The 13,841-nt window shown below is 37.3% G+C and overlaps 1 long non-coding RNA gene across 1 annotated transcript in view; it reads left to right on the top strand.

Annotated features, from left to right (window-relative positions):
* The window catches only part of LOC129014078 (uncharacterized), a 517,291-nt gene that overhangs the window by 385,481 nt on the left and 117,969 nt on the right, over window positions 1-13,841 (top strand). The window lies entirely within an intron of this gene.

Here is a 13,841-nt window from a genome sequence, read left to right on the forward strand (position 1 = left end):
ATTAACTGTGAGTTATCATTTTCCTTACATTATCTCATTTGACTACTCAAACAATCTTACGAGATAGGTATTATCTCCATTGTTTAGATGAAAAGGTAAAGTCATAGAGATTAAATATTTATTAAAAGTCACACAACTAGTAAGCAGAAGCTATGTGAACCTAGCTCTGTGGATGCAAAATAATGTACTGCTTTGCAAGACCTGTAGCATAATTTGCTTATGTTCTATATGTGGGTAAAATTGTTACATTATCACTGGTAAAATACAAAACCAAATATAAAGAATAATTGCATTTTGATTTTTGGACCTGCCAAGACGTACATCCTCAAACTCTTTTGCATCAGAAATGCCTGGGAGAATTGTTTTGTTTGTTTTGTAATTACAATGCACCCTATTGTCTCTTCTTCCTTGATGATTGCCAAAAATTATAGTTTAAAAATACAACGAGGTGATACGAACATGTTTGAATGTTACCATTATATTTTTATTATAGGTAAACAACACATTGTGTTTCCAAAATAATATACTCTAGAAAGCAAATTTTTCTTTCTTCTTTCCCATAAGTGACATCCTTCTGATATGGAGAGACTTTTAACTTGGGTACCAAACCATAATGGTACAAATAGAGGTATTTCAAGAAGTTGCTAAAATTGTTACATTGTAGAGCAAAATCTGATTTTGTGTACATATTCTTATAGAAAATTCAGAACACATCTTAACCCTGTTATTCTTATTGTGTCACTTTAAAAGTTAGAGAATTGGTTTAGTAACAAACCTAGAAGTTTCCATGATATCCTCTTAAGCATCTGTGGTTCTTGCACTCAGCCGTCTCAGCATGCTCATGCCAAAGCTCAAGACACGAGATCCTTCCAAATATGAAGAGTAAAATGAGGCTTATCCCCTTCTTAAAGATTAATTATTTTTCAACCAATAAAACAGACTTTTTCTTTATCTAATGGGCTTCATCCATCATAGTACATGATAGATAGTTAATACTTTACTTTCAGGGAATCTGCAGCTTAGAGCAGTTTTACTAGTTCAGTTCAGACAGTGGTTTACCTCTAAACTTCTATAGCTAGGGCTAATAGTATCTGATGAGCTCATCTGCCTGGAGAAAGAAAGAACAGACATAAGAAAGTGCTACCCCAAATACTTAAAATTGCTTTGCTGTGGATTTGAAACAACACAGGTTGTAAAAGCACAAAGTGCCAGACAGCTTACATACATCTTTTAGCATGTTTCAAAGACAAAACAACATGTGCGGAAGCGAATGCAGGAAAAGCATTATGTAAAATATCACCTTTCCCCAGTAAATGTTTTCTGTTGAACTGCTGAAAATTCTTCTCAGTAAGGAAGATAGAAAGCCAGGGCAACCCCTCTGCAGGCACAGCAGAGTGAGGTCCACCCAAAAATTCTCCATTGCCATGGGCTGCAACCTTAAGACCCTGCATGACTTGTTAGAGATTTAGGTTTAGCTGGTTCTCTAGTGTCTTATTGCATAATTTCCATTACTTTATTACCCACCATTTGCCCTTCAATAGTTCTTTTCATGTGTTTTTTGTTGTGGCTTTGCTTATGTGGGACAGTCCACGTTACAAGTTTTCTCTATTATTTATATATAAAAGTCTCCTCATGAAAACACCATCATATATAGCAAAGTAAACTATATTAGAATTCCATAATAACATGGCTTTGTATAAATTCTAATACCCTCTTGGTCATAGTTATTCATAGGTCAAATCAAACAATGAACTAATTACACATTGATATACTAGAGTGAGGCTGTGTTTCAACCAGGTTGACCTTGTCTGGGGAATACATGAAATCAGGGGCATGTAAGTCCCTTCTGAAATACAACTGAAGATGGTATGATCACCAATGATTGGAAAGGTAGGATCACTGGGAGAAGTCAAGGTTGAGTCTAGGATGTTACAACTAACGTCTATCAGAATAAGAACCGAGGATAGTGTATCAATCAGGACAACAATAGTCACTCCAGATAGGAGGAATTTTAATAGAGGGAGGTGCTGAGAAGTCAAACAAATGATAATGAGGCAACCCGGACATTACAGTAGCAAAAAGCCACTATCATCCCTATGTTTGAGAGTTAAAGGGAAAAGACTGTTATTGGATTCCCTGGCTCTGGGGCCACAGGCAGAAGCCAAAACCATTTCAGGTCTGCCTGTCAGTAGCTTGAACCAGTAAGCAAAGGACATCTATCCAGATTTGCAACCATAGAAGAGGTTGAAACCTGAGACTATCTGGTTCAAATTAACCTTTCTTGTTATTGGCAGCTACTAATAGATTGCACTTAATCAACTTTCGCATCTCTCATAGAGAAGGAGTCATGACCATGTTTTCCTTGTTTATTATGCCGTCGTGCAGCATGAGAGTGACCCAGAGGTTTATTCTTCTTATGTGACAAGACAGATGAAATCAATCTCACACCATTTTACACTTCTATCTATTGTAATTTTTATACATATTAAAATAAATACCACACATCTGAATTAGGGTAAATGGCTTGCTTATTCGTCCTCTGAGGTGGGCTTTTGTTCTTCCTTACTAGAAAGTCTGAGCATGTTTCGTTTCTCATATTTATTTAAATAAAAAATAAATTTTAATGATGCCATGAATCCTCATGATCAGGGAAGAACGATGTAACAGTTCACCTGATGACCTCACCAGCAAGTAACAGAAAACAAGCAAAATGACTCATACAATGAGGGCTTTGTTATCTTTATTGTCTGACAAGTCCTGTTGTATGTTCCAAGATCACTGAATTCAAGGGCTCAATGAATGGCTCAGGGACCCATTCCATTTCCACATTTTATTCTGCCATCTTTGGAATGTTCATGTTTGTCCTTACATGGCCCCTCACATCCCCAAGCTGCTCTGACTTTATATCCTCAACAATAACTTCCAGAGGTGAGAAGATAGACCATCTCTTCCTTATGTTCTTTCATAAAAGTCAGAAAAACTGTACTAGAAATCCACTCCAGACTTCCCCTCACATTTTACTGGACAGAAAGACATTACATCATGGACAAGAGGAATGGAATTTACATGAGTAATTTCAACCAGAGTTGATATGCACCTTCAGCTGAGAAGGGACTTAGTCTTCTTTGAAGGATATGGCCTACCAAGACTTGAACAAAATCAACTCTTACACAGCACTTACAATAAAGGAGGCACTATTCTAAGAGTTATTAAACATACATAAAGAGATATAGAAATGTGTATTAAATCATTTAATACAAAAATTATATGAGGTGGTTATTATCTATAACTTATCAAGATATTAAATAACTTAAGGGCCAGGCACGACAGCTCATGCCTATAATCCCAGTACTTTGGGAGGCAGTGGTGGGAAGATGGGTTGAGGCCAGGAGTTTGAGACCATCCTGGGCAACATAGTGAAACCCCATATCTACAAAAAAATTAAAAATTAACCAGGTGTGATTGTGTGGACCTGTAGTTCTAGCTACTCAAGAGGCCAAACCTGGAGGATCCTTTGAACCCAAGAGTTTGAGGGTGCAGTGAGCTATGGACGTGCCAAAGCACTTCAGCCTTGGTGAGACAGCAAGATGACCTTGTATTAAATAAATAAATAAATGAATAAATAAATAAATAAGGTCACACAGTTATTCAGTAGTGACAGCAGGGTTGTAACTCAGGTGATCTGGCCCCAGAGTTGTTGCCTTTAAGATGAATACCACGTTGCCTCTGTGGAATAGTGTGTATGTGAGGGAGTAGGATGTATGGTTGTTAGACAACTACAATCTTTTCTCACAACAGACAGAGCCTGTCATTGAGTAGGCACTCAGAAATGTTCATGGAATAAGCAAAAAAAAAAAAAGAAGAATGAATGAATGAATATACCCTTTGATAGCCTCCAATACAGTGTCTTGTATGTAATAGTCATTCAGTGGATGCTTAGTTGATGGTGTCCCATTGTGTGTCTATTTCAGCACAATTTAAGTAGAGAATTTAGGATATGCTACAAACTGGTCTATCATTTTCCTTAAGATAAATGAGGGGTAATGCTCAGAGAGAGGGCAGTTATCCATGACTGAAGTGGGAGAGACTGACATTCAGGAGTTTGATTTGGGAAACCCTAGAATTGTAGGAAGTGGTTGCTGTTTATAAAAATGGAAGTTGGTCCTATTTAAACTTGTCATTATAGAAAAACCTAGCAAGGCTCATATCCTATGCTAAACTCCTCTACAATCTCTATCCAGAAGATGTCTGACCATTTTATATTGTTTTCCAACCCTTTCTTGGTTTGTTCGCTGGAGAGAATCCATCTCATTTACCACAAATCCAAAATCCCCTGCCACCTGTGTGGAACACAGGACACATCTATGTCCTGCTCACATTGTTTTCTTGAGAGCAGAGAGATGTCAATTGGCTTGGTCCTCTTTTATATGCAATTAGATACAGCTATCATGTATTACCTTGTGACAGATATGCATTGTCTCATTCAATATTAAGTAGGGATCCACATGTAGCCATCCACAGTCGTAGACTTGGATATATCTTGTTCCTACTTGGAGAAATTCAATGAATGGCAATATGGATTTACAAATCAATATTAAGAGGTAATTATTCCACTTATAAATAAATTTGTCAGCTTCCACATCTGTTAGCAGGTCAGAGATTGAGTTCACATTAGAGTGAAATACATAGAAAAGAAACTTAAAGTTTGTGTATTATAGAAGATCATTAGGAAATGCCTTCCTTTGACTCCAGAGCCAAAGGACTAATCTAACAATCAATGTCATCAATAACTTTCTCTACAGTATTTAATGTCAATTATTGATTCCCAGAAAAGCAAACCCTGTTCAAAATGTGTTATTTTGATTTATAAGCAATTCATTCACCATATTATTCTCCCTGACCCACAGCAAGCAAATAGGCATCAAGCTCATGGTTTCCTAGTTATTAAGAATGATAATGGCTCTTATAGATCATCCAATCCAGACCTCTTGTTATATAGACACAGTTAGAAGGCCCAGTTACTATCCCAAGGCTACATAGCTAAGAAGATATACAGCCAGAAGGAGAATTTTGGTCTAGAGCTCTTTCCTGTTCTCACAATTAAATAATCAATTTCTTTACATGTCAAAGTCACTACAACTTACAGTTCAGTGCTTACATGACTTTATGCCATGCCTTAAATAATATTCCCAAAATACCTATTTGTATTCTTTATATCTGTTTTGATTCCAGAGTACAGAGAGCTCTTGGAGGGTGTGATAGATTATATTTTCCAAAGATGGTCACAATATAATTTGCTACTTTACACACTCTTCTTCATTGTGATTTTGTCCTTATCCCATTAGAAGTTTATTTTTCCAACCACTTTGAATCTGAGTAGGCCGTGTAATTGCTCTATTCAATAATATACAACTGAAGTTCTGCATATGGCCCTTAAGTAGCCCAGCAACTCCTGATCCCTGTATTTTGGAATATTTGCTCATAGGACATTTCTTCCAAGAACCCAGTCTCTGCAGAGAGAAGCAGGAACCATACAACAAAGCCATGATTAGGTGCTCCAGCCTAGCTAAGCTTTCAAAAACTGACAGCTAATATCAACTACCAGACATGCAAGCACACCATATTGAACATCTAGCCCAGCTGAGCTTTTGGGTGACTGCAGGCCTAGATGACAGCTGCCTGTAAGTGCTTGAGAGATCTCAGGTGAAAACCAACTGGTTGGGCACAATCAACCCCCTGACCTTAAGAAATATTAAATAAGTTTTGTCTTAATTGCCTGAAGTTTTAAGGTGGTTTGTTAGACAGCAGTAGACAACTGGAACACAGCACTAGACAGGAGTTAGCAGTTGTGACTGCCCACAGATTCATGACATCGAGCCTCAGATGCACTCTCACCTCTGCCAAGCAAGCCTCTACTTCAAGCCTCACTGACTCTCATACATACTGCTTACCTTGACAGATCCAGCTCTCCCACTCTTCCTATTAGCAAAACCTGTCAGGATTGAAACTGATGTCTGGGTATGTGGAATTTTCCACAGAAATTCTAGGAAACTTCAACACTTCTTAACATAGAAAAAGAATGCTGTATTTTTCCATATGGGTATCTCCCTTAGGTAACAAGGCTCAACAGAAGTCATAAAGCCCAAGAGCAAGTTAGATATAATGTTGACCTTTCCAGAAAGCACAGAGCTAAATTTAATACTCAACCTGGTAACTATTTCAGCCTGGAGGGACATTATATTTGCTTCCTCTTCTGCAGGGTTCTGATATTTATACATTTTTTACTTTAACAGTCTTATTGTATACATGTGATAATGTCTAAATCTTCTTGGAAGCAGAGAGGGTCTAAACTACAAACAAATAATATTAAATCCCTTCCCCAGACCCTGCTGGTCTGGTCCTCTCCAAAATATGTGAGAGACATTTTGCTCTTTTCATTTAGCATAGTGTCCCCGAAGCACAGAAGTTGCCCCAGTGGCAGAACATGAGAAGATTTAAGGTAGACCAGGGGTTACTAAATTTTTAATTTTCATAGTTATGTGTTTATTTTAGTATATATTAGAAAATATAAAACTGGTATATCACATATATTGTTATACAGGGTAAGGCTAATTTAAATAAAAATGTTAAATTAATAATACTTTGTGGATAGGAACCAAACCATAAAAGTAGTAGACAAATAATTGAGAAACACTAATTTGAAATTTCTGAAAAGCCCTCAGGGTTCTGGGTTCCCTTCTCTTTCCAGTGGATCATTGTTGGGTAGTTGCAACTTTCTGGCTGATTGATTTTCTGCCTTCTTTTTGAGTCAGCAAGCTATTCCTTGCCACAGTTGAAACTCATATAACACGTGTCTTTCTATATCTCATTTCATCAGCAAACCTAATTCACATATTTTTCCATGATCATAGGTGCTTACCAAGGCCATTTCAGCAAATCTCCATGAACTAAAGAGCTGCCTTTTGAAGATGCTGATGGTGGTCAGATGTTTCCCAGAGCTTGGCAGCATAGGGTTGGGTTTCCAGACTGTGCTCAGCCAAACAGAGAACTCTACCTCAGACAGAGGCATTGCTCTCTTCTCCCATCCCTTTGCCTCCTCAGCTATAGTTTCATCTTCACATTCTGCAAATGACCCAGTGATTATACATACCAGTCCCCTGACTCCACTGCTAGATAGTAACCACCATCGTTTTGTTTGTTGCTGCATCTTCATCTACCACTGACCCCTTCACCTTACAAATTTTATGGTAGAGTTCTAAATAATATACTAACACTTCCTGCAAAGCTACAATTTGTGTGACTTATATAAATAAATTTCAGTTGAAAATGAGTCTGGAGACACCTCTAAAAAGATAGCTTTTTCTGTCCTTTGATCAATGGGGAAATGGACTGTTTCCATTTCTGAACTTCAAGTACTGCTTAGGAAAGTGTGCCTCTTCAGTCTTCACATCAAATAAGCTATGCCCTGTATGCCAGATCAAGATCCATGGGCACATGCCCTGGTCTTGGATGCTTCACAGACTTCCTCATTTAAGACTTTGAATTTACCGCCTGCTCTGGAGACACGGTTCTCATCAATTCCCATTTATTAGTAGGTGCGTAAAAGGAGGCACATTCTGACATGCAATAAAAAGCAAACCTAATGAGCAAATGGCAGTGAACTTGAGGGGCACTTTAAGAGAAGGTCTATCAGTATTCATAACTCTGACACACCATAAAAGACACTTTAGTGCAACAAAAATGTGTCAGAAAAGATATTGAGTTAACTGAAGGGGAAATTTTCTGGTAAAACACATAAGAGCACCCATTTCAACTGATCTGAACTATTAATATATTTTCTTCTTTACTGACAACTCATTTACCAAGTGTCAGATGAATGGTCTTGGAGACAGCACTGATATTAACTCCCAAATGAAGTTCTATAACAATGAAAGGTACATAAGTATTCCACCCTAGCATCTTCTCTATAATTAATGCCCTTGGCCTTGCCTAGACAGCTAATGCCACTCAAAAATTAGAAAAATCATCTTTGGAAATAATTCTTATCATTATATAAATGGCACACTATAGTTTATTTTTTATCCAACTCATTTTTTACATGATACAGACAAAAGTTAGAGGACATATTCAGATTCTTAAGGCAACTTAATCTCAATATTTCAAAGCAACATATAAACATCAAATTTGTTGTTTAAGCGTTCTCCCTCAAAGGAGTCTCTTAAATTCAACTAAACAAAAGACCCAAACCCAATGAATGAAGTCAAGGCAAAACCTCTGCATCTAACACCATGGAGGGAGAAATGTATAATCACATTATACTTATTAATACAGTGATAAGCATGGTCAATAAATGTAAGCTTTCCCTAAATCATATTGGTATGCTATTTATATAAAATAATGGGGAAATTATCTTTTTATCTTCTTTTTTAATAATGGAATTCCAATTAACTTTTTTGTCCTTGATTTATACATCTATATTTTTATGTTACTCTTTAAAACCATATATACATGAAGGCTGCACATTATGAAAGTTAATGGTAATATTCAAAGAACGGAATATAGTTTTCAAAGGCAACATAAAGAACAAACCTAATAAGTACATACCGTGAGTTTTACTGCCACAGCATCAGACTCCATTCTAAATAGCTTTCCTGTAAGATTTCCACAGGTGGCAATGTGGATTATGGAAGAGCAGCATATTTCTAAGACTATTATCTCTTTTCAACTCTGTCATTTCAATGAAAATACAGTTAATGAAGGTAGTGTGATTAAACATTGGTCTTTGTCAAGTGAAATATAGAGGGAAGAAAAGCAAATGGGGGAAAGTAAATAATTCTACAGCCATTGGCCAGGGTCCAAGACATCCTTAAACTCTCTTTACTGCAGAAACACAAGAGACGACAATTTGTCCTGCATTATATTTTTACATTCACTATCAATTTTCTGTGAAAGTCATGAGGCCACTTTATCCAAAAAGTTGCAAAATATTGACATAAGAGTTTCACTGGATAATTTCAGGTCAAACTAAGTTAGTTTATTTGCCTTCTCACCAGCTTAGTAGTGGAGACATGTTTTAAGTGATCACAAATCTGTGACTTTTCATCTGTAAGCTATATTATTACATGCTCCAGTAAAAATATGCAAAACTCAAAGTATGTAAGAAAACATTGTCATTACTTCCAATATTCTTTGTGATATTACTTCATTTATTCATTCATCCATTCACTCATTCATTCATCGTTCAGTAATAATTTATTGAGCACCTAACATGGGTCTGTTCCTCTGCCAGGACCCTGGGACTCCAAAGATTAAGATTAAGATTAAGATGTGCCTCCAGTCCTTGGGCATTTTATATTCTATAGGGGAAATTGAGCAGTAAAGGATGTTCTTAATACAATGTGGTAAGTACAATGTTAGTGCCTGGCCAGGGTGCTGAGCTGGCGTGTGCGGATATGCCTTAGTCAGTCTGAGTTACTGTAACAGAATACCATAGACAGGATGGCTTGAACAAGAGACATTTATTTCTCACAGTTCTGGAGGCTGAAGTCTGCGATGAGCATGTCAGCATGATTGAGTTCCTGGTTAGGGCCGTCCTCCTGGTTCACAGATGGCTGCCTGCTCTCTGAATCAACACATAGCAGAGAGAAAGAGCTCTGTTCCCTCATTGCCTTATCAGGGATCTAATTCCATCACCAGGGCTCCACCATCATGCCTTATCTGATTCTAATTACCTCCCACATGCTCCATTTCCAAATACCATCACACTGGGAATTAGGGTTTTAACATGAATTTTGTGGAGACACAAACATTCAGTCTGTAGCAGGATATGTGGGAGTAGAGCAGTAGGGTGAGGGGAGTCAGCAGTGAAGACTATGGAGGAGAGGTCTGAACACAGCTTACAAGGATGAGCAGGAAATATCATCATATAATGGACATTCAGACGAGGAATACCATCCAGCAAGAGACTGCAAATGAGTACTTATGTAGGTGGAATAAAAAGCAAAGTAGAGATTGAAGTCAGGGAAAGATCAAATGTTGAGTGTAGGGAATTTTATCCCTATTTCATAGGAAAAGATAGCAAGGACCCAGTGCAGTTTCTTAACAGATAATTTGTAGAACTGGGCTTTGAGCTTGTGAGTGAAATGGTGAGTTTGGTTGTGGATCTCTCTCTCAGACAGCAGTGGGCAGCCATATGAAATATCAAATGTCTAGTTAAAATTATGTGTCTGAGAAATTTAGATTTCATTCCTGTATTTGCTTATTCATTTATATTTCAGGCACACAAACTGTTCTAGAGGTTACATCAGTAGACACAGAACACAGATCCAAATCCTTGTGCTCATGGAGTTTATATTCCAGTGGTGATAGGGTAAGGTGGAGTAGAATATATTAAACAGGTGATCATTTAAAATATTAAAAATGTGAATGGATGTCAGTGTTACTGAGAAACTAAAGCAGATGACAGGGATGGTGGCATTACAGTTTTGAATTGGTGGCCTATAAAGGCCTTAATGAGATGACCCTTGTATAAAGAAGATAAAGTGAGTCATGTGAATATCTAAGGAAAAGTGTGGTAGAAGGAATGAACAGCATGTGAAAAGGCAATGAACCTGGAAAATGCCTGGCATGTTTGAGAAAAGGAAGAAGAGCAGTGAGGCTAGAACAGAATGAGGAAGAGATGAGCAGGAGGTGAAGAGTGAGCCAGATCATACAGGGCCTTGTTGGCTATTGTGAATGCTTTGGCTTTTATTCTGACTGAGATGGGAAACCATTGTAGAGTTTTGAGCAGAGGTATAATATGATCTCTCATATTTTTGCTGGATCATGTTGTAGGCTATGTTAGAATAGACTGAATAAGGAAAGGACAGAAGTAGAAAAATCAGTGGGGAGACCATCCTGATAATCCTGGAGAGAGATGATGGTAGTTGAACAAGGTAGTACAGGTAGAAGAAGGAAGAAGCAATTAGATTCAAGATGTATTTGAAGAAGAACCGACAGTATTTGCTAATGAATTAGATGTGGCATGTGACCACAATGAAAGAGGTGACAATGACTGCAAGGTTTTTGGCATGGAGCAAATGGAAAGCTAGAGTTTCAACTAACTGAGATGGAGTGAGGGGTTTAAGAAGATAAGAAACTTGGTTTTGACTTCATATGTTCTCATAAATGGGACCCAAGCTATGAGGGCCCCAAAGCATAGGAATGATATAATGGACTTTGGGGACTCAGGGAGAAGTGTTTGAGGGGGTGAGGGATAAAAGACTACACATTGGGTACAGTGTACACTGCTTAGGTGACAGGTGCACCAAAATCTCAGAAATCACCGCTAAAGAACTTACCTATGTAACCAAAAATCACCTGTTTCCAAAAAACTGTTGAAATTTAAAAAAAAAATTAAGTCAACAACAACAACAACAGAAAAGAAACTTGTTTTAAAAATGTGAGACTGAGATCAATATTGGACTCAAGTGGAGTCCATTATCTGTAATAGTTGGCATATGAGTCTAGAGTTCAGATAACAGTGTTTAGGTGATATTTAATCATTGTTATAGAACGAGATCCCCAAGAGTAGAGTCGATATGAAAGAGACAAAGTTCACTGAGTGAGCCCTCAGAAACTTAACATTTAAGAAAGCTGGGAGGTGAAAAAGGACTTGGAAAGGCGGCTGAGAAGAAACAACTAAAGCAGTGGGAGTAAACCCAGGAGAGTATAACCTCCCAAAACGGAGGGAAGTATTCCAAGAAAGAGGAAGTGGTTCTTTGTCAAATGCTGACAGGTTAAGAAAGATGAAAAATTATTGACCTGTGGATTTATCAAGTGAGGTCCTTTGGGAGTCATTAGTAGAAGAGTGATGTCAGAAGCCAATTTGAAAATTACGCCGAAAATTAGATAGTTTCAAATGATTGGTAGAAGCAGAAATCAGTTTATAGGGAATTGAGTGAAAAGGTGGCAAGAAATTAGGAGATGTAGACTATTCTTTCCAGAAGCTTGATTATAAGGCAAATAAAAATATAGGCAGAAATCCTTGAGATTAGTAGGACACCAATGTGTCAAGAAGAAAATATGTTTCTTTTTTCAAAGACAGGCAGGCTAGACTTGAGTATTCCTCTGGGCTGACAAGAGGAAGAAGCTCGGAGATAAGGGAAGGTTGAAGTGTTAGAGGAGAGTGTGATGGACAAAGTTTCCTGAGTGATTTTAGAGCTCCTTCAGTTCTTTGCCAGTGAATTGTCACGTTAGCAAATTCTTCAGTATTCTGATAAGGACAGACAATTGTTAGGGTGTCACGGTCCATGTGCTCATCAATAAATGTGATGAAAGGGTATAGGTATATGTGTCTATACACATTTGAATAAATACATCATCCAGTATGTATGTGTGCATATATAATGTATTTGTGTTTACAAAAAGCTATATATTATAGCATATGTGTGTATAATATAAAAATATTATTTATTTTCTTTTTCACAACTATTACTCTTGAGTGAAGAATATAAGAACATTCACACTAATTGTTTTCGCTAGGAAAGGGATCTGTGAAACATATCCATAAAGTAATATCTGGCTAAGCCTGGGACCCACTAAAACTCTATGGTTCTCAGATGAAAGCTAACCTGAATTGTTAATAATTCAGTTTATATATTTAGTGAAGTACAACACCAACACAGATAGCACTAGCTTCCTATTATGGACGTCTTCAGAGACAGCAAACATACCTCTAATAACGTTGTAGTAAATTCAGATTTTATGATAAGAAATAGATTACAGTTTATCACATAAAATAAAGAATGGAATATACTGGGCTTTATTTAGCTAAAATAATTAAAATCTAGAATTAAATGTGTCTCATCTTTTTTCATATGGACAGAAAGTCAGTCACAAGCGACTGGTATGAAGCATGGTGGAGGTAATTTGAGTTTCGTTTCTGAATATCTCATCTGCTTCAAACAGCATTTATTAGATCAAAAAAGAACAGCAGCCCCCCTTACCACCCATCCTTCCTCCAAAAAACTTTAACATCTTAGATGAAAGCTTATTTTTCTTTTGGATCATACCTACCAATGCCCCAAAGTACTGCAATAAAATGAAAATAAAACAAACAGCATTGTCAGAAATAATCACATAGCAGGCCAGCCCTCCCACTTCATTCAACTCCTCCACAAAGAAGCCACAGTGCTTCACTGAACAGCCCTTAAATCTTTATTGTATTTTGCCTCTGGGGCTTGCTCATCACTGCAGGTCTAAAGTGTCTGTTATGGTCAGAAATAACTTTAAAAAAATATTGCACCACTGAGCCAATGAGTAGTTCAAATGGCTCCAAAATTGTAAACTTGTAAAATTCAAGGTAGAGTAAGCAGTTCAGCATTTGGAATAAACTGACTGCTTCACTATGTCATTCTTGGCACTCTTGTTTTATGAAGACCAGAAATACTGAGTTGAAGCAAGAGTATCTATAAAACCCCTGAAGGTACTTGAGAATTTTCCTTCCTTCCTAGCCACAAAGATGAATAGCCGACTGGACTCTAGCTGGAAGCTGTTCTTAGAATCTGCGGTTGCTCCCATTACAGAGTGCTTTCTAGAAGCCTGGGTAGAAAATGGCCCGGTAAAAAATATTTTCAACTGATATTTAGAAACTTGTGTTTTTAGACCTAACCACATGCATGACGCTTTCTGATACAATTAAGACAATTCATTGAGTTCCTCCTGGCAGTTATGAAAAGATTATTCATGATTTTAAGTTTCCATATTACTGATGTTGTTGGGCCATTTGGTTATTGTCCTGTCATTAGATTAGTATCTAAGTGATGTAAATTTTGCTTTAAGAATGAGGTTGCAGAGAATGG

This window comes from Pongo pygmaeus, chromosome 16, assembly GCF_028885625.2.
Source record: "Pongo pygmaeus isolate AG05252 chromosome 16, NHGRI_mPonPyg2-v2.0_pri, whole genome shotgun sequence".
NCBI lineage: Eukaryota > Metazoa > Chordata > Mammalia > Primates > Hominidae > Pongo > Pongo pygmaeus.